Here is a 26,368-nt window from a genome sequence, read left to right as displayed (position 1 = left end):
GTGCAAGAGATTCCACTTCAGCATCCACGGGCCCCAACCCTGGATCTGGTCCTTGCCACCTCTCAAGAAAGATTAGGACCTGAGCCAGGCTGAACCTTCTTCTAGCATGGGCTTTAGCATCCCAGACCCTCACTGAGAAATGTCAAATACAATGTACATCGGGTCAAAATGTACATCCTTAACTCTAAATTTTTATTTTTTCAATGAAAATAGTAGTTTATTTTAGTCATATCTACTGCTTAGAATTAGAAATGCTGTTGTCAAGTCAGAGCATCTACCAGACATAGCCCTGTGTCTACCCCATATTTTAATTTCATTACAGCAGCCTATGAAAACCCTGCTTTGGATAAGAACATAACACTGAGGTTTCCCAATATTTAGGCGGTCCTACATTTTGCCATTGAAAAAGTCTTTATTTCCCATTGAAAAGCACACTCCTCGATTTGTAAGAAAGCGAAGGCTACATTGTTCACTTCTTTTTTGAGAGATTTGATTTGTTTATTTAAATCAATTTGAATACTTTTTATTTAAGGCTTCTCTCAGGCATGGACACTATAAAGAGTACATTTGTGCAGCGTGAGTCTTCAACTCATTACATTGTGATGGTATCTCAAATGTGTTGCAAGATCACCACTCCAGATAACACAGACAAGCCGTCATGATTAGACTGCCTGCATTACCATAATTTGTATTTGTAAGTCCTCACTCTGCTTCAATGCACAAGCAACCTCAGGGATTCTGTAGCTTCTTAGAACTCTTGGCACACTTTTTTTTTTTTTTTGGTACCAAATTTCTTTATTTGAAGGAATGGTACAAATGAAAGAACTTAGTGGATGTTTGGTACAACTTACAGAAAAGGTAAAGGAAACCCCGACATGCACACACTGCCTGGGTGACCATGCAAGTCACCCGGTGGCTACGGGGAAGTTAGCCTAAGGCTTAGCTGTTATCGCTGTCTCCCAGGGTGTGCTTGTCAAAGAGACACTCCGCCATGCCAGATTCGGGGCTCCCATCTTGCGCAGGTTGGTTACGTGGTCACCCAATTCTTTGATGGATTTCACCTGCTCATTCACGTAATGCGTCTCAAGGAAGTCACACAAGTGGGGGTCATTTTTGCCAGTGTTGGGAGTCGACTACCTCTCACCACCCTACCCACAGAGAGACAGAGACACCGAGGATGCAAACACACAAGAGGAGTTTATTTTCTGGCTAGCCAGGATCCAAGCCTTGAGCACCAACGCAGTGGCCACTCTGGTAGGCAAGGACCCTGACCGGGGTCGCAGCGTGCCTTTCATCCCTATGGTGCACACGCTATGCAGTGGCTGATCACGCGTGGATCATGCATTGACCTTTAACATGATTGGCTGGCTGGCAGCCCCACTATACAGGGGTTCGAACAATGCAAAGTTGGCGCAAACAAGCAAGCAAGCAACGGTTTCCATGGCAAGCAAGCAACAGTTTCCAGAAGCCGGATGTTGGTTCTGGCTTCACTGGGAGTGTGGGCCTTGCAGGTGTGCAATGTCTCGACCCCTCACACCAGTGGCCAGTTTGTGCAGTTCCAGCAGTGACTGATTCACACTTTTTTCCAAGTGTAATGCACACTCCATTGCATACCGCTTGCTCTCCCAATCGTCACGGTCTGGTTTCTGGATGTCCTGAAGGAAGATTCGGCCACCTCGTTGGTTCTGCAGCTCCATCAGTTTTTCCGCATGTTCCCTCTCCTCAGGAGATTGGTGAAGAAAGTATCTGGCAAATTTCTTCAAAGCCACATCCTCGCGGTCAAAGTAAGACATGGACAGGCAGACGTGGGAGGCGTAGAGCTCCAGGTTGACCTGGCGGGTGACGGCGGCCTCCAAGTCCTGCTGGTGGCTCTGGCCCCTGCGAGGTGGCGCGGTCGTCCTGGCGGTGGCCTTGGGCGGCGACGGTGCGGTGGGCGCGGAGGGCCGGCTCTGAGCGCCGGTCGTCCAAGCGCTGTTGAAGCAGGAAACCGCGGCGACTCTCGAAGAACGTCTGGCCAGCACACTTTTCTTTCTTAAAGCAGATTGTCTCAAACTAATGAGAACAGCCAAGAAAATATATATAATTTGTTTGTTTCTTTCATAGATATTATAGACACATTTTAGGAAAAACATTTCCAGACCTCCTCCTGCCCAGAAGAGCAATTCATAATATCTCAAACAGCACTAGAATTCTTGAGTGGTATGAACCATCTGGGAAAATCCAGGTTAAAGTATTAACCTCAGCAGTAACATGTGTACATTCAGACTTCTGGCAGAGGGTGTCTTAACTCAAATGCTTGCAAGATTGCTGCCCAGCATGCTAACAACCAAAGTAGATCAAGGACCTTCTACTCAGTTTTGGGTGTTAACTCCACCAAAACAATTTCCATCCTTGGGGCTCGACCATCACAAGTCTCAAGCGTAGCATGGAATGGAAGGACTCAGAGTTGGAGTTAGATAGTTCTGGGTTCAAATCCCTGCCAGCTTTCTCAAGTCCTGTTCCCTCTTTGCTCCTCATCATCCATAATGCATAATAACAGCATTCTTGCACATTTTAAATAGATAATGTGAGTACTTGCCACATACCAAGCTGTGTTCTAAGTAATAAAGACACGACCATGAAAAAGACAGACCAGGTTTCTCAGCAAGCTTGCACCCTCCTAAGAAGACAATTAACAGGAAACAAGTAAATCAAAAAGATAATTGCAGTTCATACTAATACTGTGACAATCATTAAGCCAGTTAATGCACTAGAGCTGCACCACTAGCCACATGTGGCTGCTTAAGTTGAAATTTGTTAAAACTAAATAAAACTGAAAATTCAGTTCCTCAGTTGCAGTATCACATTTTAAGTCATTGATGCCCACACGTGGCTAGGAGCTACCGTATTGGACAGCTCAGATATAGCAATTTTCTATCATCACAGAAAGTTCTATTGGACAGTACCATTGACTAGAGTGATAAAGAGAGGCTAGATCAAGAGAATACTGTAGATGGTATTAATACACATAAGCAGCTGTTTGATGCAGAAAACAAAACATAGTGGGACTCAATATATTGGAACTATTATTATGTTAACATGTCTTGTGAGTGTCTACCTACTTTTTTCCTACTTGTTCCTCAATTTATAAAGCTTGGGAACCCATTTAAACACAGCTTATTTTTTACTTTCAAATCCAAGGACTACTAATCTCTGAAGTTCTAGGTTAACAATTTAGGCTTAAGACACTTATGTAAAGATTTTTTTTTTCTGTGTGTTTTAAAAATCTGGTAGGATAATAGATGAAGGATTGAGTCAATTTGTCTGTGCATATTTATTTAAGAAGTACACACAGGTTCCAGTCAGAGTGTATTCTATTTCTTTCTAAGTAGCAACATTGACTATGTTCAAGCCATGAATTTAGCAGAATTAATTCAGGGAAAGATCTATAAGTAGATATATTTCCAGCCAGAGCTGGAGGATTAGTTGAGTTCCTGCTTGTCAGTCTAATAGCAATGGTGTTAATGCCTGTAAGTGTGAAAATCATAAACTACTTGGCAACAGTCATCAAAGTTTTGTTAACCAAATGGATAAATGAAAAAAGAGGTTAAACATCTCATTAGGAGAACTAAAAAGTATAATAGTTGATTAAGCCATCAGGGAGCTCTGAAAATGATTTCCTCTTCTGAAAGCCTTTAGGATAGACAAAAGTGGCACATTAACCAGGCATATGGAAATCCCGTCCTAATGTATTAACAATACTAAGCAAACAAATGGAAACAGAAATCTCCATACAAGGAACACCTTCCAGGTGTAGGTTTGGCTACCACAAAGCTGCTGCCAGGCCCCCAGGGAAGCTGTTCCTAATTCTTATTTAAGGAAACCTGTGAGATCACCTTGACCCTCTCTTTCTGGGCTGACTCATTATCACTGAAGCAAGCAAAGAAGTCAATTTACACCTTTGCATTGTGTAAAGAAAAAATTACAAAGCCACATCTTGAAAATACTTTAAGAAATGGACTACGTCCAACCATGAAATAGAGCTCTGATTACTGCACACACTGCACAGTGATTTGAATTGCATCTTCTTCGACTTCCCCATTAACAGTTCTTAGAAGCAAAATATGAGCCTCAAAACAAACTAATGAGCTTTTAGGGTCATGCAAGAAATGACATGCTTTTTGTCTCAGCCACAAGACTCATTAGCAAACCTGAAGTGGCAACTGCATACTCAAGCTTCCTGGATTATTCCTGATCCTAAGAACAGTGAAGCAATTGTTCATAGCCCTTTGCACCAATATTCCATAAGAGCATGTTTATTTGACAAAGTTCCAGGTGAGATATCTTAAAGCACTTGTTACTTTGAAAAAAAAAATTGGTACCGATACTCCACTATGCAGGTAACCATACATAAAAAATATTTATGATGTTGTTTCTTTCTGGTTCCAAAAATATTATTATACATGCCTATGCCTTTGAAAGGATGAGATATACAGAAAACAAAAACTGAGATTGTGAAGTTTTACTTGCTTTTTAATTGGTTTTGTTCCCTTTGTAAGATATCACAAACATTTTTCCATGTCATTAACCTGCTCTTCTAAAGCATGAGCGAACAGTGTTACAGAACATTCTAATTTTAACAATCTCTATTTTTGAACATTTGGGATAGTTCCAAATTTGCTGTTATAAATAATACTTTGAGAAACATACTGATACATAAATCTGTCTGCATGTGTTTCTTTGAGATACATTTAGAAAAGTGGAAGTGTTAGGTCAAAGTGTTTTAAATATTTTTAAATATTTTGATAAGCATGGTTAAGTTCAGACAGACACTCTGATCTATGCACAACAGAAAAGGAACATAAATAATCGTGCCATGGAGGATTTACTGACAGGAACTGAACACAAAATGGCTAAGCCTTTGCTTTTATAGAATTCTTCACTGCAAAGGTGGTGGTTGATTGTTCTTGACCACCAGGTGGCAGTGTAAACCACAGCAAACCAAGCTAGACCCAGCTGGGAGGAAGAGTGGAAGGGAATCCACTCTCAGCCTTGCATGTTAATACTCAGCCACTCGGTTTTTCCTTAAGACACTTGGAAGAATGGGCCTTATCAAATAAACAAACAGACAAACAAATATAAACACCATCAATTGGATCAAACACAGGACACTGGAGAAAAGTTCTTGTCTTTCATTGAACCTGGGTTTAGGGCCGCTAATCTGTTTTGTTTTCTATTTTCCCCAAATTCTCTTAATACACTGGCTTCACAGCTGACTCCTTTCCAAAGCAGGTTTTGATTTCCTTGGAAGCAACCAAACATCTCATGCAAAACCATGCACTTGTTCATTAGCTCACGATGAGACAAAGTCTGCAGTAAAATGAAACACTTGGATTAGATGTCTTTGGGTCTTTCTATTTTGTAGCTAAACAGAGAGTCATGAAGACAGGAAGAAGGGTTGCTATGAGAAACCCCTCCACTTTGCCCTGGCACAGTCATCTTTATTTCTTCTGGCGTTTATGGATAAGATACTTCCTTGCTTCCTGTTTCTGTCTCTGAGGAAAGGACGGTCCAAACTCAAATGCACTTGGAGTTGGCAAAGATATGGTAAGAGCTATTCTCAGGATGCTCTGTATATGCAGAAAGCGTCGCTACAGATGACACAGTGATACCCCTGCTGGCCCCAGGACACTGGACTAGTGCAGCTACCTGAGCAAAAGACGGATAAAAAGGAAATAAGAAAAAATACAAGGGTCCCTTACACTTGTGTCACCACTATGAAATGGAACTGAGACTTTAGTCTAGAATAGGCAAAGGCCAATTAAAAGGGCTTTTTATAAATATTAGTGTTCTTATAAAAACATCTATATGTATACCAAAAATGGAAACAAAGAATGAGCAGTTTGCTGTTCAAGGATAAAGATATTAACATCTGCTAAGTAGTAAATCCTCCTTACAGTGAAAAGAGGTGTTAAAAAAATAAATCCAGAGGTCAAGGAAAAGTCCTGAACCTATATTCAAAAATTAAATTGTATGAAATATGATGCATGTTAAGTCAAGTATTTTAGAGGACTTCAAGTTTCCCTTTAAATGATTGGGTAATGCAGCTGGCAAAATAAAATCAGTGAATGACTTTCAGCCTAATTCATGGAAATACAGTGAGTGTCCAGTTATAGAAAATGTATACCTCACAACTGCAACAGATCTAGAGTATTTTGCTAGACTCAGAGAAGGCAACGACAAACTCAACTCTATCTAGAAGGGGGAGAACAGAACAGTAGAGTATCAAAATCATGTCCTTTCAACAAAGAATGAAGGTGTCCCTGAAGAGAAGACCTTGGTAACAATGTGATACCTCTCTTCGTATATTGAATGACTTATGCAAAAAGAAAGAAAGAAAGAAAGAAAGAAAGAAAGAAAGAAAGAAAGAAAGAAAGAAAGAGAGAGAGAGAGAGAGAGAGAGAGAGAGAGAGAGAGAGAGAGAGAGAGAGAGAGAGAGAGAAAGAAAGAAAGAAAGAAAGAAAGAAAGAAAGAAAGAAAGAAAGAAAGAAAGAAAGAAAGAAAGAAAGAAAGAGAGAGAAAGAAAGAAAGAAAATGGAATCTATCCCATCCTCTGTAGTTCACAGAACTAGAATCAATGAGTGAAAGTTATAAGGAGATAGATTCGGAGACAAAGTTAGAGCTCCCAGCTCAGGAGTCTAGCAAGTCTGTGCACTGCAGCTGGGTGTGGGCTGAGAGGGCCATACCATCTCACTCAATCCACCCTCATCTTTGCAAAAAGATGCCAACAGTGCAGCAAGCCCTGCACCCACAGCCTGAGTCAGCCCACAACGGGCAATCTGCTACCAGTCCCTCAAATGGGTGCCTCTGGCTTGCCATGCCTTGCAGACACCTACAGGGAGCACTGGTTTCCAATTCCCGCATAGGCACATTGTGAGCTAGTCAAGACCATGTTCAAAAATTACCGTACAATCCAATAAACAATGGAAGGGTTGCCTGAAATGCAATGAGCTCACTAAAGTCTTCAAGCATCCTGAATAGTCATTTTGGTGAGAATATTATAAAAGGGATCTTTAGGAGGCAGGTGATCCATGAAAGTTCTTCCAACTCTAAGATTCTGTAACTCCTTAAAACCCAGAAACCAACCAGGAATTATAAGAATAAGCTAACATATCCAAGGGAAGATTTTTTAATGAAGTTTTAAGAAAATAGCTGTAGGGAAAATACCACTATTGCACTGGCTTAGGTTAAGATAGCAGGTCCGTGAATTCCCAATGTTAAGACCAAAGCTTAAGCCAATAGAACAGGCGTCCTCAAACTACGTGGGTGCTTTTGCCCATTTGTTTTTTACTTCAAAATAAGATATGTGCAGTGTGCATAGGAATTTGTTCATAGTTTTTTTTTTAAACTATAGTCCAGCCCTCCAATAGTCTGAGGGACAGTGAACTGCCCCTTGTTTAAAAAGTTTGAGGACCCCGGCACTAGAACTTCGAGAGGAGAATGAGGATGGGAACCCCTCGCAGCTTGGTGAAGAGAGCGTCAATTGACTTTCTTAGAGGGAGGGAGCGCCATGCTGCAGTCAAGTAGAATTCGATTTTAAGAGCCGAGAATGAAGGAAGATACCAAGCCATCTCCACAATGTAATTTTGGAAACACTGGGGAAAGCCACATGCATAACAAATGCCTCTTTAAATAGCTGTAGGATGCTTGCATTTCAGTAATTGAAACTTTTAGAAAGAGAAACACTATCTTCAACCTGAAACCTGCTTTTTCCACTTCCTTTTCATGATTGTGCACTTCCCCAGCTCTCTGACCGTTGCTCTCTACCTCTTTCCTAGGCTACTATCCATGGTCATTCCTTAAATGCTGGTATTCGGCTAAGGTTCATCTTCTATGGCTCTTCCTCTTCCCCAAGGAACCCTTGGGTGAAGAAACTGCTCTTAAGTGTCACTAACCTTTGAATGGTGGCAACTTCCCAAATCTAAATCCCCAGACCAGACTGATAGAAACACACCTGCTGGACAGCTCCACTGCGATGTCCCTTCGGCCCTGCAAAAGTCACCATGTCCCCAAAGAAAGGCATGATGTTCTTCCCTACACTGCACTATTACATTGCTCTTCTTTTTGTAGTGACCACTCCCATTAAGGACCCCAGAATTTAACTAACTGCTCAAGACAGAAACCCAAATATCCTAATGTTTCTCCACCTCTCTCATCTCCTATATCCACTGGTCCAGTGCCAGGGATTCTATTACAGTCCCTAAATTTATCAGATTTATTTTATCCTCCCCCACTTGTATCTTGCCGCTAAGGTACTGCCGCGAGCATCCTTGCTTCCAGCCCGTACTGCAGCAACAGCATTCTGTCTGTGGTAGTTTTAAAAATCTGTCCACAAATCCTTCCCACTTCTCCCTGCAAGAGGTGGAAACAATTCCACTGCCTTCAGATGTGGACGGGACTTGTGACTTGTTTCTATTGAACAGAAAGCAGCGGAAGCAACAGCGCATGACCAGGTCATTGGGGCATCATTACTCTCTTAGATTCCCCGCTCTGCAGTCGGTCACTACGCTGGAAAAGCCCTCGAGCTGGATTGGTCCAAACGGCAAGGAATTAAAGTCTCTGGCTAATAGTCAGCAAGGACCTGAGGCTTCCAGAGACCACATGAGTCTCCTGGGAAATGGATCCCCCAGCTCCAGTTAAGGTTTAAGTGGCTGCAGCTGCAGTCCACCAACATCTTGGCTGCAACTCCCGAGAGGCCCTGAACTAGACCCACCTGAATTAGCTGCTCATGACTCTCTGACCCACAGGTACCACTGCAGTGACAAATGTTTGTTGCATTAAGTCATTAAGTTTGGGGCTAATTTGTCATGATGTAGCTAACTAATACATGATCTATCTCCGTAACACAACCCAAATGCATCCACTTTTCTCCATCTCTACAGATACCTCCCTGGTCAAACCACAGTCATCTCAGGGCAGCAGCAAGCCCCCGAGTGGCCTCCCCACTTGTTTTTGCCCCCCTCCATCCAATCCACGAAAGCCTGAGTAATATTAATAACTCTGAAGCATAAATCTGATCCAACCCATTCCTTGCTGGCTCCTCTTAGTACATAGCTCAAAATGTCTAGAAAGGTCCAACAGGGCCTGGCTGTCACCTCCTTCACCAGCTCCCTCATCTGCCGCTCTCCAGTCCCACAGAGGCCGGAAGTTTCCCGCCTCACAACGCTGGTTGTTCGCTAGGGCCGTGTAACAAGATGCCGCAGACCGGATGGCTTGAACAACACAAATTTATTTTCTCACAGTTCTGGAGGCTGAAGTCCAAAATCAAGATGTCGGCAGGTTTGGTTTCTCCTCAGGCCTCTCTCTGTGGCTTGTAAATGGCTGTCTTCTCTGCTGTCCTCACGTGGTCGTATTCCTGGCGTCTCTTTTTGTGCTCAAATTTCCTCTTCCTATAAGGACACTTGTCAGATTGAATTCAGGCCGACTCTAAATAGTTTCATTTTAACTCAGTCACCTCTTTAAATATCTCATCTCCAAATACAGTCACATTCTGAGGTACTGGCGGTTAGGGCCTCAATATACGAATTTGGGGGAGACACACTCATCACAATGACCCTCACACTTACTGTCTTCTCTGCCAGACCGAGGCTTTGCCAAAGAGGGCAGAGAGTAAGGATGCAGAGAGCTTGGGGGGGGACAGGGGGCGGGGGAGGGGAGTGGGGGGCAGGGGAGGGGAGTGGGGGGCAGGGGAGGGGAGGAAACACCAGCAGGAGGAGGAATGAAGGTGACTAGACCCCAGGTGAATACCGCCTACCTCACATGCTTGCTAAAAGCATTTATTCAGGAAAGAATGGTTTCTGCTTTCAATTGCAGAAAAAGGTATGAAGAAAGAATATCGCAATCTCATGAACAAATGAAACATTAGAACATAAAAAATGCAGGGAAGCAGCATTTCCCACTAGGACGGGATTGTGGAACATGGGCCAGAATGTTAATAACATGGCCCCAAGCCTGAGACGTGAACAACAAAACACCACGCAAAACACAAAACTGCATGCTCTTTTTTTCCCCATAACATCATTCAGTTTAATACCTCTTTCAGTCTTTTATTTCTGTCATTCCTATACTGGTTTCCTTTTTGTTTTGTTTCATTTTTTAAAATTTTTTAACATTTTAGCACCTTTATATCTTTCTGTAAAAAATGCATATTCGTATGGCCGGTATAAATGTTGACTTTGATGAAACATGTCTATGCAAAAGAGTTAAGAAGACAGAAGAAAGAATTTTGCTTATTTCCAAAGAAAGAGAATCTAAATGTAATTTAGTGCTTCAGGGGTACTTTCATCTCTTTTAAACTGTTGATATTCTAAACAGAAAAGTGATCAAATGCGCCTGCCTACTCAGGCATAAATAGAAAATAAGTCCTTTTTATTTATTAATCTTAAGTTACAAACAATACACAGCTAATGAAAATAAATGCATGTCATTATTCCTGCTAGTAGCAAATACATATTGTTGACAAAAGTTACTCATCGGTGCTCTTTTTCCATCAATGCTAGCTAATATCTCAGCATTGACCACAGCAGCAATAATCCAAGCTGACATTTGAATGCATTTTAACAGCTCACAGAGTGCATTCTCATACCTTGTGCCTCCTGAGGCTTGGATAGACGAGTAGGACAGGTAAGCCCTCCGGCTAAACGCACAGGTTAGTACAAGAGAAGAATTAAAAAATATTCATACAAAATTGGGAGTCAGAAAGGTTAAATGATTTTCCCAAAGTCACACAGCTGATAAATGGTAGAGCTAACACCTGACCTCATCCTTTACATTTAAACTTAGTGTTTTTGCCTTCTGGTAAACAATTCATTCATACATCTCTACAATTGTATGCCAAGCTTTGCAGATGTTTTGCACACACAGATGTGCAAGGTTTAGTCTCTGCCCTCAATCCTGTTAGAGTCCAGACAAAGAGACAGACATATAAATAAGAAAGTGTAATAAGGCGTCATGAAAATTTGACCTGAGAATACGAAAGGAACACAAAAGAGAGTAGACATTTCTCCCAAGCCAACAGCGAAGGAGGGAGGAACATCTCTACTAAAAAAGTGCTTCAGACAGGTACGTAGCCATCACATGATGGCCAAGGACATTTCTGGCCAAGGTTGGTATGTCACCAACCTATGTCTTGCATGTGTGGAAAGACTGAATGCTCAGGGCACACTGCAAATACTTCCATACAGCTAGAGCACAGGGTTTTTGGAGATGGGAGAGGTGGCAAGAGATAAGACTTGAAGAGGAAACAGGGGCTGAGCTACATTTGGCCCTCACAGCAAGCCCCAAACTGCAGACTGTGTCCTGTTAATAGTTTTCCCAAGCGTGGATATACATGAGTTGATAGGCATTGTGATGGGAGGATCGATGGATGGATTATATGGGTGTAAGACACCAGTCCAGCCTCTTCTTCTAGACCAGGAAAAAGATAATGATCTGCACCACAAAAAGCAGTGAGAAAAAATGAAAAAAATTCAGGTAGAAGAAATTTTCAAAACATGGTGAGCATTCAGTGGTGGGAATACAATGAACATTACCTAGGATGATGTAGGATTCATTTACCAATGCAGAAAAGAAAGGAAGAAAAATAGACAACAAATTCAGTTGAGTTTAAGATGCATGTGGAATATCAGGAATCAGCCTCCAGTAGGTGCTTTGACATAATAATCAGCAGCCAGGAGAGGGGTGGGTAGAGATTTGAGCTGTGTGGAAAACATTGAGGTTTATGTCCAGAGAGAGAGAAGAGAACAAACAGAGGGAGACCAAGAACAAGACTGTAGGAGAAACATGGCGTTCAAGATACATGTAAAAGAGTAGAAGCCAACAAATGAGAGAAAGGAGCAAAAGTCATAGGGGCAGAGATCCAGGAGGGAGACATCTCAGAAGCTTTGGTATTAGAAATTTTCAATGTTCAATGCCTCAAAGAAGTCAAACAAGACTTAAGAAGTTTGCTGGACTTGGCGCTTTGAAGGTCACTGGAAATTATCAGAGCAATTTCAGTAGATTAGCAAGGTGTTGACTACAGTAAATTTAAGAGTGATCAAAAGGGGAAGAGATGAAGACAAAACATAAAGACTATTCATGTAAGAAGTTTATCATGAAGATAGGAAGAAAGATAAGAGTGGTAGCCAGAGAAGGATGGATGTATTGATGAAAGGATTTATTTATTTGTTTATTTTTTTGATGGAAAAGATTTAGACATGCTTATAGCTAAAGAAGAAGACCGTAGAAAGGAAAGGATGAAAGTTGGGCACCAGAGGGAGTGCTCCATGCAGCAGAGTCCCAGGTGAGGTAGGAGGAAACAAGATGAAGAGCCTACATTAGGGAATCAAGTTTAAACAGATAAAAGGGGACTATAAGGAAATTGGAGACCAGTGAATTAAAGGATAGGCCGTTCAAAATTAATAACCACTAATTTTGCAGTGAAAGGGAGTGAGTAGCTAGGGAGCAAGTGAAGAAGACAGTGAACGTCTGGAAGAGCCATGGTGGACAGGAGAGAGAGCTAATCAGAGGTGTGTAGAAGTATTTCTAAATAATATTAATACTAGGGACCTTTTGATTGGAGACCATGACTTAGCAGTGATTCTAATTCAGAGAATGTATGATTTCCCCAGGAGCGCTCACCAGTGCTGGATGTCATAGAGACGGCAGATGATTGCATAGTCCAAGCTCGAGGGTAAGTGAAGTAGATGCAGCAAATGGAAATGCGGGGAGGACACTAGGGGCCTGGTAAGCAGGTGGCTGAGCAGGGGTGGCAGACAATGTGGGCAATACCCATGTCCACCCTCCTCTCTTGTCTTCTCCTGTGGAAGCTGGAAAGCTAAATACCCTATTTCCTAGTTTTCATCTCAGCTGTAGGTGACATAGTTCTGGCCAATGATCTAAAACCCCATGCCAGGTCCTGCTTCCTAACAAGGAGCCTGTGTGGACAGTATGGCCTCCTTTTGCTTCTTCCTGCCTCGTCTCTGGAGCACGGAGCAATCCCCAAGATGCAGCGGCCGTCGGTTATGCCTGAGGCAGGAACTATAAGAGTCAAAACCAGCAGGCCCAGGGTGGTGAGGAAACAAGGCAGACAGTGCCTGGGCCCAGGATGGCATCTGGGAGCACGCGATGGGTTGAATTGTGTCCCCTTCAAAATTTCTGTGTTGAAGCCCTAAGCCCTAGAGCCTCACAAAGCAAGGGAAGGACATTACAGCAGTAATCAAGTTACAGCAAAGTAGCAGGTGAGCCCTGACCCAACCTGACTGGTGTCCTTGCAAAAAGGTGGAAATTGAGGCCACACACGCACTAGGGGAATGCTGGGGGGACCAGAGTGATGCTTCTACAAAGACAATTTAGGAGCTTGAATTATCTGAGTGACTCTCAAATTTGGACAGGATTCTGTAAGTATTTAGTTCAGTCTCGTATCAGTGCAAGGGTACTCGCCCTTAAGTTTTCATCTCCAGTTGCAGGTATATATACCCCTGGCCTCAGAGTTTCCCTTGATCATATGACTGTATGTGAGAGAACAGAATGAGAGAAAGAATAGTTGATGACATATCACTCCAAGCATTTTGATTCAGCAGCTTATTTTTAAGTACACCCAACTTATACTCCTATTTTTTCCTTCAGATTCCAGTATGAAGGAATCTTTTTCTAAATAAAAAGCTCTTATAACTACAAATAGGTACTGACAAATTGCATACAGAATATCTCAGCAAACAGGTCAGAATATTAGAGCTAGCATTGCACAATTTGCAAAAGACAGTAATAAGTATCTGTTTACTGCATCATTTTACCCCTTAACTTTTTGAAATGTTACCATCCTTCTTCAGGAGAAAAAGAAAGAAAAAAAAATCACACCTTCAAATTGAGGCATGATTCCATAATGTGCTCCCTGACCTCTCAGAAATCTACCAGCCCTAGGGCTGAAAAGGGAATAGTATCTGTTTGCATTGGGGAAAACTATTGACTTATAACTAAGTGACTGAACAAAGTGCATTACTATCTTCTCCTGCTCTCTTCCATTAGAAACATGGAAAAAAAAAAAACTTAAAAGCAAAATGATCTGAAAAGTGCTCACTGCTGGGAGTAGAAGCTGCTCTGGATTTGGCACTTTGTCACCCTGACATTTAATGCCTGATGAACAGCAGCACGCTAACTTTTACAGAGAGCTAGACTGAGTGGACAGAGCTCTCTGGCTATTAGTTGGAGAGCTCATAACACAGGCATTCATCTAGATTGGATTTTTTGAAAAATGAAAAATAAGGTCCTGATTAATTATATGCAAATTATGTGGTGGAGAGGCATACCTGAGGCTATAAAGGCTTTATTTTTTTATTAAATGGGAGAAATTCTCACAGTGAAAGACTCCAAGAAATAACTAAATTTGAGCAGTCCCCATGACTTCCCTTAAAGCATAGAGGTTAATGTGACAAGGTGAATATCTCTCTTAATAGACATTAATCAGTCTCTGCAAAAGATGCATTTTATTTTTCTGGAATAAAAAAAATTAAATTATCTTGGAGGTGACATTTTTCAGAAATACATGGTTCTCAAATCCAGGAAAGCAGCTGAGATATACAAAGCCATGCAACTTTCCTTTCTTTTCTATACCTGAACATGGTTTACCAGCCCCAATTTTCATTGCAAACAAAAATGCTTCATTGTACCATTTCAAGATAACTTAGTTCTTAATGGTTTGCTACGTTGGGTTTTTTTGGTTAATTTCTCTTCAGTTCAGGGTTTTCTCCCTCCCTTACTTTCAGGTGGCATTTGGACTTGAGGGAAGCTTACGGAACATCCCCGCCCCAGTTGGTAGGTGGGTACGATGCACTGGTTCTGTGCTCTCCTCTGTCCTGTTCGGACATCTGTTAAAACAGTGAAGAAGACGTCACTCGAGACCATTACAACAGAGATTTGCAGTGGAGAATGCAGGGCTCAACTCCAACTATAGCAAGGAGCAGAGTGAGGGGCCATTGGGTGGGAAAGTACTAAGAGGAAAAACATCAAGGGTGGAGGATTCTTGCTAAACTGACTGAACAGGATTCTTCCTGAAGGCAGGCCAAGGACTTACACATCAAAGGTGGGGGATGAGGAATTCAACTGGATTTCAAGGATGATCAGATGTCAAGGGTGGGGAAATGACTTAGCAGGATTCTTTGCCAAGATTGGATTGGGCAGACCAAAGACAGGATGCTGCCAAGGTCAAAGTCTAGTCAGAAAGAGAGCTCAGAGGAGGCTGACTGAAGTTTGGGCAAGGAGGGAGTCTGTCAGTCCTTGCCAAGCTGCACTGAGACCTCAGCCCACCTGGCCCCCCACCTCTCAGTCCCCCCATTCCCTGCCCTTTGAATTCCACTGCTGAGGTCTTTCCTGATTAGCCACTTGCCTCCCTTAGAGGCTGCAGGACTCTAGTCTGCATCGCCGCATTATACTGGGGTGCAGAGGAGCCTGTGGGGATGCCTTCAATACCATCCACCTAGACACCTCCCAGCACCTGTGTGGCTCTACCACAGGAAAGTCTTTGAACTTATCTTTTTGGTTTTGGGGGGCTTTTTGTTTGTTTTTTTTTATTTCAGCATATTATGGGGGTACAAATTTTAAAGTTTCAAATAATGCTCTTTCCTCCCTCCCCCCACAAGTCTGAGTTTCCAGCATGACCATCCCCCAGATGGTGCACATCTCACTCATTATGTATGTATATACCTGCCCCACTCCCCCCTTGCCCCTGCCCAATACCCTATTACTGTATTTCCTATGTGTACACTTAGGTGATGCTCAGTTAATACCAGTTTACTGGTGAGTACATGTGGTGCTTGTTTTTCCATTCTTGGGATACTTCACTTAGTAGTATGAGTTCCAGCTCTAACCAGGAAAATACAAGATGTGCTATATCACCGTTGTTTCTTAGAGCTGAATAGTACTCCATGGTATACATATACCACATTCTATTAATTCATTCTTGGATTGATGGGCACTTGGGCTGTTTCCACAGCCTTGCAATTATGAATTGTGCTGCTATAAACATTCGAGTGCAGGTGTCTTTTTTGTAGAGTGTCATTGGATCTTTTGGGTAGATGCCCAGTAATGAGATTGCTGGATCAAATCGTAGATCCACTTGTATCGCTTTAAGGTATCTCCATATTGCTTTCCAAAGAGGTTGAACTAGTTTGCAGTCCCACCAGTAGTGTAGGAGTGTTCCTATCTCTCCACATCCATGCCAGCATTCCTTGTTTGGGGACTTTTTGATAAAGGCCATTCTTACGAGAGTTAAGTGATATCTCATTGTGGTTTTGATTTGCATTTCCCTGATGATTAGAGATGTTGAGCATTTTTTCATATGTTTGTTGGCCATTCTTCTGTCTTCTTTAGGGAAGTTTCTGTTCAGGTCCTTTGCCCACTTTTTGATAGGGTTGTTTGATTTTTTCTTGCTAATTTTCATGAGTTCTAAGTATATTCTAGTTATCAGCCCCTTATCAGATGTGTAGGATGCAAAAATTTTCTCTCATTCTGTGGGTTGTCTGTTTGCTCTCTTGACAGTTTCTTTGGCTGTGCAGAAGCTTTTAAATTTGATCAGGTCCCATTTGTTTATTTTTGTTGCTGTTGTGATTGCCTTTGGGGTCTTCTTCATAAATTCTTTGCCTAGGCCAATGTCTAGAAGAGTATTTCCAACATTTTCCTCTAGAATTCTAATAGTTTCATACCTTAGGTTTAAATCTGTTATCCAGCGTGAGTTGATTTTTGTGAGAGGTGAAAGGTGTGGGTCCTGCTTCAGCCTTCTACAAGTGGCTATCCAGTTTACCCAGCACCATTTATTGAAAAGGGATTCTTTTCCCCAGCGTATGTTTTTTTCTGCTTTGTCAAAGATTAGATGACTATATGAGGATGGTTTTATATCAGGATTCTCATATATGTCCCACTGGTCAATATTCCTATTTTTGTGCCAATACCATATTGATTTAATTACTACAGCTTTGCAGTATAGTTTGATATCTGGCATATTAATACTTCCCATTTTGTTTTTGTTGCCTAGAATTTTTTTTGATATGCGGGGTCTTCTTTGGTTCCAAATGAAGCGTAAAATTATTTTTTCTATATCTGTGAAGAATGATGATGGGATTTTAATAGCTATTGCATTGAATCTGTAGATCAGTTTGGGTAGTATAGACATTTTAATGATGTTGAGTCTGCCGACCCACAAGCATGGTATGGATTTCCATCTGTTTGCATCCTCTGCTATTTCCTTCCTCAGTGTTTCATAGTTCTCCCTGTAGAGGTCTTTTACCTCCTTGGTTAAGTATATTCCTAGGTACTTTAATTTCTTTGTGGTATTCCTAGGTACTTTAATTCCCTGTGAAGGGAATAGAGCCATTTATTTGGTTATCTATTTGATTGTTGTTGGCGTATATGAATGCCTCTGATTTCTGTGTATTGATTTTGTATCCTGAGACTTTACTCAATTCATTTATCAGTTCCAGGAGTTTCTTGGTTGAATCTTTGGGGTTTTCTAAATATCATATCATCAGCAAACAGTGAAAGTTTGATCTCTTCTGCCCCTATTTGGATACCTTTAATTCCACTTTCCTGTCTGATTGCTGTAGCCAAGACTTCCAGCACTATGTTGAACAGAAGTGGAGATAGTGGGCAGCCTTGCCTGGTTCCAGTTCTAAGTGGGAATGCTTACAATTTTTCCCCATTCAGTATGATGTTGGCTATGGGTCTGTCATATATGACTTGTATCATTTTAGGGTATGTCCCTTCTATGCCTATTTTATTAAGTGTTTGTATCATGAAAGGGTGTTGAATTCAAACGCTTTTTCTGCATCTATTGAAAGAATCATGTGGTCTTTGTTTTTGCTTCTGTTTATGTGGTGAATTGCATTTATAGATTTACGTATGTTGAACCATCCCTGAATTCCTGGGATGAAGCCCACTTGATCGTGATGGATCATTTTTTTGATAAGCATCTGGATTCAGTTAGCTAGGATTTTGTTGAAAATTTTTGCATCTATATTCATTAGGGATATTGGTCTGTAGTTTTCTTTTTTTGTTGCATCCTTTCCTGGTTTTGGTATCAGAGTAACATTCACTTCATAAAAGGTGTCAGGGAGGTTTCCATTCTTCTCAGTGTTGTGGAATAATTTCTGTAAGATAGGCACTAGTTCTTCTTTGTAAGTGTGGTAAAATTCTGGTGTGAAACCATCTGGACCAGGACTTTTCTTTTTAGGGAGATTTTTAATTGTTGTTTCTATTTCAGCTCTTGAGATTGGTCTGTTCAGGAATTCTATTTCTTCCTGGTTGAGCCCAGGGAGCTGTGTGTTTCTAGAAATTTGTCTATTTCCTCCACATTTTCCAGTTTGTGTGCATAAAGGTTTTTGTAGTATTGGTATATTATATCTTGTATCTCCTTGGGATCAGTTGTGATATCTCCTTTTTTGTTCCTGATGGAGCTTATTAGGGATTTCTCTTTTCTGCTTTTTGTTAGCTTAACCAATGGTGTGTCAATTTTGCTTATTTTTTCAAAGAACCAACTTTTTGTTTTATTAATCTCCTGTATAGCTTCCCTGTTGTCAATTTCATTTAGTTCTGATTTGATCTTGTTGATTTCACTTCTTCTGCTGGGTTTGGGGTTGGTCTGTTCTTTTTCCAGCTCTCTGAGTCATTTCATTAGATTTTCTATTTGTGATCTTTTTGACTTTTGGTTATATGCATTTATGGAAATAAACTTTCCTCTCAGTACTGCTTTAGCTGTATCCTAGAGGATTTGATAACTTGTCTCTCCATTATCATTTTGTTTATAGAATTTTTTTTTATTTCCACCTTGATTTCTTCATTTATGAAGTAATCATTTAGTAGGCGGTTGTTTAATTTCCACATTTTTGTGTAGAAATGTAAATTTCTGTTAGGGTTGATTTCTACTTTTATTCCACTGTGATCTTAGAAGATACATGGTATGATTTCTATTTTTTTAAATTTCTTGAGGCTTACTTTGTGTCTTAGGATATGGTCAATCTTAGAGAATGTCCCATGAGCTGATGAGAAGAATGTATATTCAGTGGATTTGGGGTAGAAAGTCCTGTAAATGTCAGCCAGATCCAATTGTTCTAGAGTTTTGTTAAGTCCATTATTTCTTTATTAATTTTCTGTTTGGAGGATCTGTCCTGTGCCATCAGTGGGGTGTTGAAATCTCCGGTGATTATGGAGTTTCTGTTAATCAATTTGCTTAGATCCAGTAAGGTTTGCTTTATGAATCTGGGTACACCTAAGTTGGGTGCATATATATTTAAAATTGTTATCTCTTCTTGTTGAAGTGTGCCCTTCATCATTATATAATGACCATCTTTGTCTTTCACTACTTTTATTGGTTTAAAAACTAAATCATCTGAGATTAGAACTGCCACGCCAGCCTTTTTTGGCTTCCACTTGCTTGGAATACTGATCTCCACCTCTTTACTTTTAGTCTATATGCATCCTTGCAGGTTAGATGTGTTTCCTGAAGACAGCAGATACTTGGCCTGTATTTTCCTATCCATTCAGCCAGCTTATGTCTCTTGAGTGGAGAGTGTAAGCCATTCACATTTATTGAGAGAACTGATAGGTGAGGTAGATTACTCTTCATTCTGTTGGGTTGGATGTTGTTGCTTTGATTTCTCTCTTGAGCCATTGTAATACCTGGCCTTTAATCTTTGGGTTTTGGTTGTTTTTATATTCATGAGATTTTATTATGGTGTTCCGTGTGTAACACTGTTTTGAGTACTTCTTGTAGGGCTGGTCTTGTCTTGGTGAATTCTCTGAGACTTTGCTTATCTGAGAATGTCTTAATTTCTCATTCATATATAAAGCTTAGTTTTGCAGGGTACAAGATTCTAGGCTGGGCATTGTTTTGTTTCAGAAGAGTGAGAATGGGGCCCCAGTCTCTCCTTGCTTGTATTGTTTCAGTTGAGAATCTGGCATTATTTGGATTGGTTTTCCTTTGTATATAACTTGCTTCTTTTGCCTTACAGCTTGTAGGAGGGTCTCTTTTGTTGATATTTTGGTCAGTCTGATGACTACATGCCATGATGTTTTCCTGTTTGCATTGTATCTCCCAGGAGTCCTTTTGGCTTCTTGTATTTCTAATTCTAGGTTACTGGTTAGACCTGTGAAGTTTTCCTCAATTATTTCTTCAAATAGCTTCTCCAACCCTTGGGTTTTCCTTCCTCCTTCTCAGGAATCCAGTGGATCTGCAGGTTATTTTCCTTCATATAATCCTATAATTCTTGTAAGCTTTGCTCATGTCTTTTATTTTTCTGCTCTAACTCTGTAATTAACTTATTTGATATGAATGTGTTGTCTTCTACCTCTGAGATTCTTTCTTCTGTTTAGTCCACCCTATTTTTGAGGCTTTCCACTGTGTTTTGAATTTCCCTGAATAAATCCTTCATTTCCAGGATATTGGATTGATTCTTCTTTGAGATCTCGATCTCCTTAGTGAATCTTTGTTCCAAATCCTGTATCTTCTTTGTAGTTTCTTTGTGTTGGTTATCCATTTTTTCTTACATATCATCGAGCTTTCTTGCAATCCAATTTTGGAATTCTTCTGTCGTTTTAGTGTTTTGGGTTTGTTCAGTCTCCGTTTCTTGAGAGCTGGGGTATCTCCTTGTTTTTCCTTTTATGAGAGTCCCACACTGAACCTCTGTGGATTCTCGATGCTGTTCTTATAGTGGGGAGATCCACTCACATGTAGGAGACCAAGATCTATGTCTCCTTCTCTGGGAGCAGGAGTCCGGAGTGTTACCTTTAGTCCGCCATTCCCCCCCACCCCCATCTGAACTTCTCATTAAGACTAGCATTCTCTTTGGCTACATTTTGGAAAACTAACATAGTGATCCCTTTTATTCAAAAATCTTCCATAATTTACCAGGGGCTCCTACTCATCTGGACTAGTAATAAAGGAAGCAATCATCCCAAATCTGCCATGCTTTCCCTCAGACCTGAAGAGAACTACTGAAAAATCCTGTAATGTAATTGGAGCAGAGATAAGAAAGGAAGGGGGGTGAAAAAGAGAACAATTATTTTCTTCTCTTCTGGCATGTTTTTTCAATTGAAAACATTAGCATCTAGGACTTGCAGACATTTCACATACATACAGGATTGTCTGGAATTAAATTTTGGCACCTTTTTTTTTAATGCATGGGATATATAATGTTACTTGATTCTGAAAGCAGAAAGTAGTTTCTGGACATAAAACTTGCTGTATATAATTTGAGCTTATCATTATCCAGTAAGGACAGATGGAACTAGGAAATAGGAAGAGCCCTTGTCAGGATGTCAGGAGATCTGGGCTTTGTCTTAGTTCTGTCACTAACTAGTAGGTGATCTTGGCCATCTGCCAAATGATTGAGATCTGAATACACAAGCAACTTTTTTGTTTTGACACTTGATGACTCTACCACTAAAAGTGTGCCTCCCAGCTTGAGTATGCAGACGTGCCTGGGCATGTTTGGCCAAGTGCTGTGGAAGCCAGCCTTTGCAGAAGGAGCCAGATGCTTTGTGAGAACTCATCCCTGAGGAAGAGGAAGGCAGACTTCAGGAGCCTGCCATGGCAACAAAGCCTCGGTTGTTGACAGAAAGGTAGTTTGTTTGAATGCATTACAGTGTGTGTTACTCTTATTTGTCTCCTAACTTCATGCCAAAGTTCAGTGGAAAGCAAATCAATTAGCAAAAACTGAAAGACGGGGTTCATGGAAAAAATTCCCCCCCCAAAATACGGGGTCAAAGCAGTGTTTGTGACTGTTCTAACAAACTGTGACACAAAAAGAAAGTGGGCACTTCTTCATTTTGCCGCAGTCGTAGCACAATCCTGGGACTGAGAGGCCTCCCGTGTGTTTGCACTGGTGGTTGGTGAAGGCGACTCACACACAGAGGCTGAGATGCCCACAGAGCAAATCTGCACCAGGTAAGGCAGGGCAGTGTCCAGTAAATGGCCACCAGAACTTGACAATACCTGGCCTGAGCACGGTCATTCATGAGTTCTTATGAGATATCTCCAAGGACTCCCATTAATCTCTCAAAGACTTTGACAGAGGCCAGAGGGCCTGCGTGAACATAAAGATAGTGTAGGAATACTGCTTTCAACTATACAACATTTTCCCCCCTTCTTCTAGAAATAGAATGCTAATTTTTCTTCAGGAAACCACCCCTCCTTCACTTTTAATCTTTGTAGTTTGGATGCAACTGACCCATTTTCCAACTCTAGGAGGGAAGTGGGGGCAAATCCCAGGAAAGGCTATTTGATGCCTTCTACTCTTGTGGGCACTGTGACTGTATAAATAACCAAAGCCAAGCTGTGATATGAAAGTATAGGGCTTTTATGGAACTTTTGTATAAGAGACAGGTTCCTTTCACTAGGATTGCAAATAAGAAGGAAAACAGAAGCCTAGAACGGCCAGATATTCATGCATGGAAGAACTTGCCTGAGAAAGAAAGTAATATACAGAAAAGTAGACCCAAGTGTTGTGAAAAATTATGCAAGACTTGGGGATAAGGCAAAAAGTAGGTCGCATGTCCTTTTAGTGTCACATAGGGGTGAAGAACAACTAAGGATTATCTAGGAAAGTAAATTTAGTTTGACTCACTCTTCATCATTGATTAAAAATCCAGGGGTAGTGAGGTCCCATGTTAACCTGTAGATATTTCTCTGGTGGAAATGGAAATAATCTCTGTCCAGAGGAATAGATCATCCCAATCATTACAGTTTATTGCCCTGTTGAATGTTAGCTAGTTTCTGTATCCAACCAGCAATCTTTTTTTTTTTTTTTTTTTTTTTTTTTGAGACAGAGTCTCGCTTTGTTGCCCAGGCTAGTGTGAGTGCCGTGGCGTCAGCCTAGCTCACAGCAACCTCAAACTCCTGGGCTTGAGCGATCCTTCTGTCTCAGCCTCCCGAGTAGCTGGGACTACAGGCATGCGCCACCATGCCCGGCTAATTTTTTATATATATATCAGTTGGCCAATTAGTTTCTTTCTATTTATAGTAGAGACGGGGTCTCGCTCTTGCTCAGGCTGGTTTCGAACTCCTGACCTCGAGCAATCCGCCCGCCTCGGCCTCCCAGAGAGCTAGGATTACAGGCGTGAGCCACCGCGCCCGGCCCCAACCAGCAATCTTATTTCAGTATGCTTTAAGTTTCTTATACCTGCCTAGCTTCCCAAATGATTTTTGAAACAGTTTTAATATCTTATAATTCTCTCGTCAATTTGTGAGTTGACTGAAATCTTTGAAATGGGTTCATTTTATATTTGCCTGAGAGTCATGATTTTTTAAAAAGTATACTCTAAAATGAGATAAAGAGAAAGAAAGGAAATAGAGAATAAGCCCTGACTACTTCATTTCAGTACCTAGATCCTGCTAGCCCTGCTTATGAACTGTGCTATCCTTTGAGTTAATGTATTCCACTTCTTAGTAAGTTAGTGTGAACAGGGTTTCTATCTCTTGTATCCATAACAGTGATGATAAATAATGCAAGCTCTATAGTTAAGAAAATGTAGTTTTCTTCTAAACTGACTACATAGACTGGTAAGACCTGAAAAATATAGGATTACATGTTAAAGAGAATTTTTTTAGTCTTAATTTCAGCTGAGGTCCCCAAAACAATACATGCTGTGTACCACTGCTACAATGTATCATTATTAGCGCTAAAAAGTATTTCTAACAACCAGTTTTGTGACCCCCCTAGCTCACCATTGGCTCTATCCTATAAAAAAGAAGTGGGAGAAGCTTAGAAATAGCATAGGATGTTAGAAGACTGTGCTATATGGGATATTGTCACTGTGCTAAGAGCCCCCATCTCATGGTAAATAAGTAGGAGCTGCCTTTTTCTGACTTGAAGTCAGGAAGCTCAGTGTGTGGCTAGCTCTCTGAATCACAGCTGTGGAATATAAGGGCATCACTTACTGATACAGAAGAGAAGGTGTGATTTCTGCTACTGGATTGCCCCGTGTTCCCAGAGATTTTAGGGTGAGAAAAGCATGGATATTTTCTGTGGATTGTATACAAAAAAGCTGGTATAAAATTTACTAAGATTCTGCCTAAGAAAACTACCTGAAGGTCCAAGGAGACCTCAGCAGAAAGAACCTAGAAGGATTCCACTGGGTGCTTGGGGATAAAGGAAGGAGTCATAACAGTCAGACGGAACAGTCACCTTCCCTTGTGGCAAATTGAGTTCAGATAAAAGATCTTAGTAAGGGCATCACCTAATTTTTCAGTCTCCTTGCTTGGCTTGGACATATTAAGTTTTGAACTGAGACTACATTGTGGAACATTCCAGGCTAACCAGAAAATTTATGGGCCTTGTTTTAAGTTTCATTTAAGCGCATGGGAAAGAGCTGTTCCTACAAACTTTAAAGAGAACTAGAATGGGTTGAATAGGAGGTAAATAAAGTGGTTTGCTCATCACACTCCATGAGTTCTCCTGCTTGTACAATATAACCATTACATATTCATGAGGTCTTCATATTTCCCTGATTGTTAAATGAAGGTGTTCCCTGCCAGTTAAATGTTTCTGGAACCAGGACATACACCTTGCAATCAATAAACACATTTAACATTATGGAAACAGTGTAATTTTTTTTCTTTCTGAAAGTATATTTCTAAGTTGATAGTGAACATTAGAATAAAATAAATGTGGTGATGCAGAGAAGATGCGATAGTCCATTAGCTTTCCATTCCCACCGCCATGTCAGAAACTGTATAAACCATATTTTTACAATGAAACCTGACAGCTTGACCAAGGAACAGTGACCTTTCAATCCCTATTTGGGCTACACCACATTTCTAAAATCCCTGTAGTAGCAGGCAGACGGTCATCAGAGGAGGTGACAAACTTGTGATTGACCAAGCTGTCCAACAGGAAAGGCTTGGGAGCCTGGCAGATTCCCCAAACCCTATCACTGATTTTGCTGGTGTCGCTGTCTGAGAACCCAAGTGTCAGCACCAGCCTCATGTCCCCAGGCTCCGGAAACAGGGTGGGACAGAGGGGCAGAGAATGTCTGGGCCACGGAGGTTTCTTTAAACCAGAGGAATAGACTGACAGTGACAGATGGCCAAAAAAACTAACCGTAACCCTAACTGAACAGATCAGTTTTATTAGACTTTGAAAGCAACAAATGATAAAAATGTATTTCACAGCTATTGAAACTCCTAAAGAAACTGTCTGGGTGAGGTAAAGAGTGACAGCAAAGCAAGCTGGTTTATGTCCCTTTCCTCTGGGTCTGGTCCCCTCTGCAGTCATGCACCATCTCGCCTCCCTCCTGGGTTGAGTCTCCGCGAGGAGCCGTCCCCACCCGCCGCCAGCCCGAGTCCCTGCGCGCCCGCCACCGAGCCTCAGTCAGAGACGCCCCTTCCACCCCGACGGTTATCTATGACTTTGAATTCAAGTGGAAAAGATTGGGTCTCAGTCCTTTCTCCGCTAGAATACCCCGCTAGAATATCCTGCTAGAATACCCCGCTAGACTATCCTGCTAGAATACCCCGCTAGACTATCCTGCTAGAATTCCCCGCTAGAATATCCTGCTAGAATACCCCGCTAGACTATCCTGCTAGAATTCCCCGCTAGACTATCCTGCTAGAATACCCCGCTAGAATATCCTGCTAGAATTCCCCGCTAGACTATCCTGCTAGAATACCCCGCTAGACTATCCTGCTAGAATTCCCCGCTAGAATATCCTGCTAGAATACCCCGCTAGACTATCCTGCTAGAATTCCCCGCTAGACTATCCTGCTAGAATACCCCGCTAGAATATCCTGCTAGAATACCCCGCTAGACTATCCTGCTAGAATACCCCGCTAGAATATCCTGCTAGAATTCCCCGCTAGAATATCCTGCTAGAATACCCCTCTAGAATATCCTGCTAGAATACCCCGCTAGAATATCCTGCTAGAATACCCCGCTAGACTATCCTGCTAGAATACCCCGCTAGAATATCCTGCTAGAATTCCCCGCTAGAATATCCTGCTAGAATACCCCGCTAGAATATCCTGCTAGAATACCCCGCTAGAATATCCTGCTAGAATACCCCTCTAGAATATCCTGCTAGAATTCCCCGCTAGAATATCCTGCTAGAATACCCCTCTAGAATATTCTGCTAGAATACCCCGCTAGAATATCCTGCTAGAATTCCCCGCTAGAATATCCTGCTAGAATTCCCCGCTAGACTATCCTGCTAGAATACCCCGCTAGAATATCCTGCTAGAGTACCCCGCTAGAATATCCTGCTAGAATTCCCTGCTAGAATATCCTGCTAGAATACCCCGCTAGACTATCCTGCTAGAATACCCCGCTAGACTATCCTGCTAGAATACCCCGCTAGAATATCCTGCTAG

General features: G+C 41.4%; 1 pseudogene; it reads right to left on the bottom strand.

Annotated features, from left to right (window-relative positions):
- Positions 1-929: 929 nt before the first annotated feature.
- On the bottom strand, positions 930-14,919 carry LOC142864716 (ferritin heavy chain-like; annotated as a pseudogene).
- Positions 14,920-26,368: the final 11,449 nt, after the last annotated feature.

This window comes from Microcebus murinus, chromosome 26, assembly GCF_040939455.1.
Source record: "Microcebus murinus isolate Inina chromosome 26, M.murinus_Inina_mat1.0, whole genome shotgun sequence".
NCBI lineage: Eukaryota > Metazoa > Chordata > Mammalia > Primates > Cheirogaleidae > Microcebus > Microcebus murinus.
The sequence above is the reverse complement of the archived record's forward strand: the minus strand, read 5'-3'. Positions and strand labels throughout refer to the sequence as shown.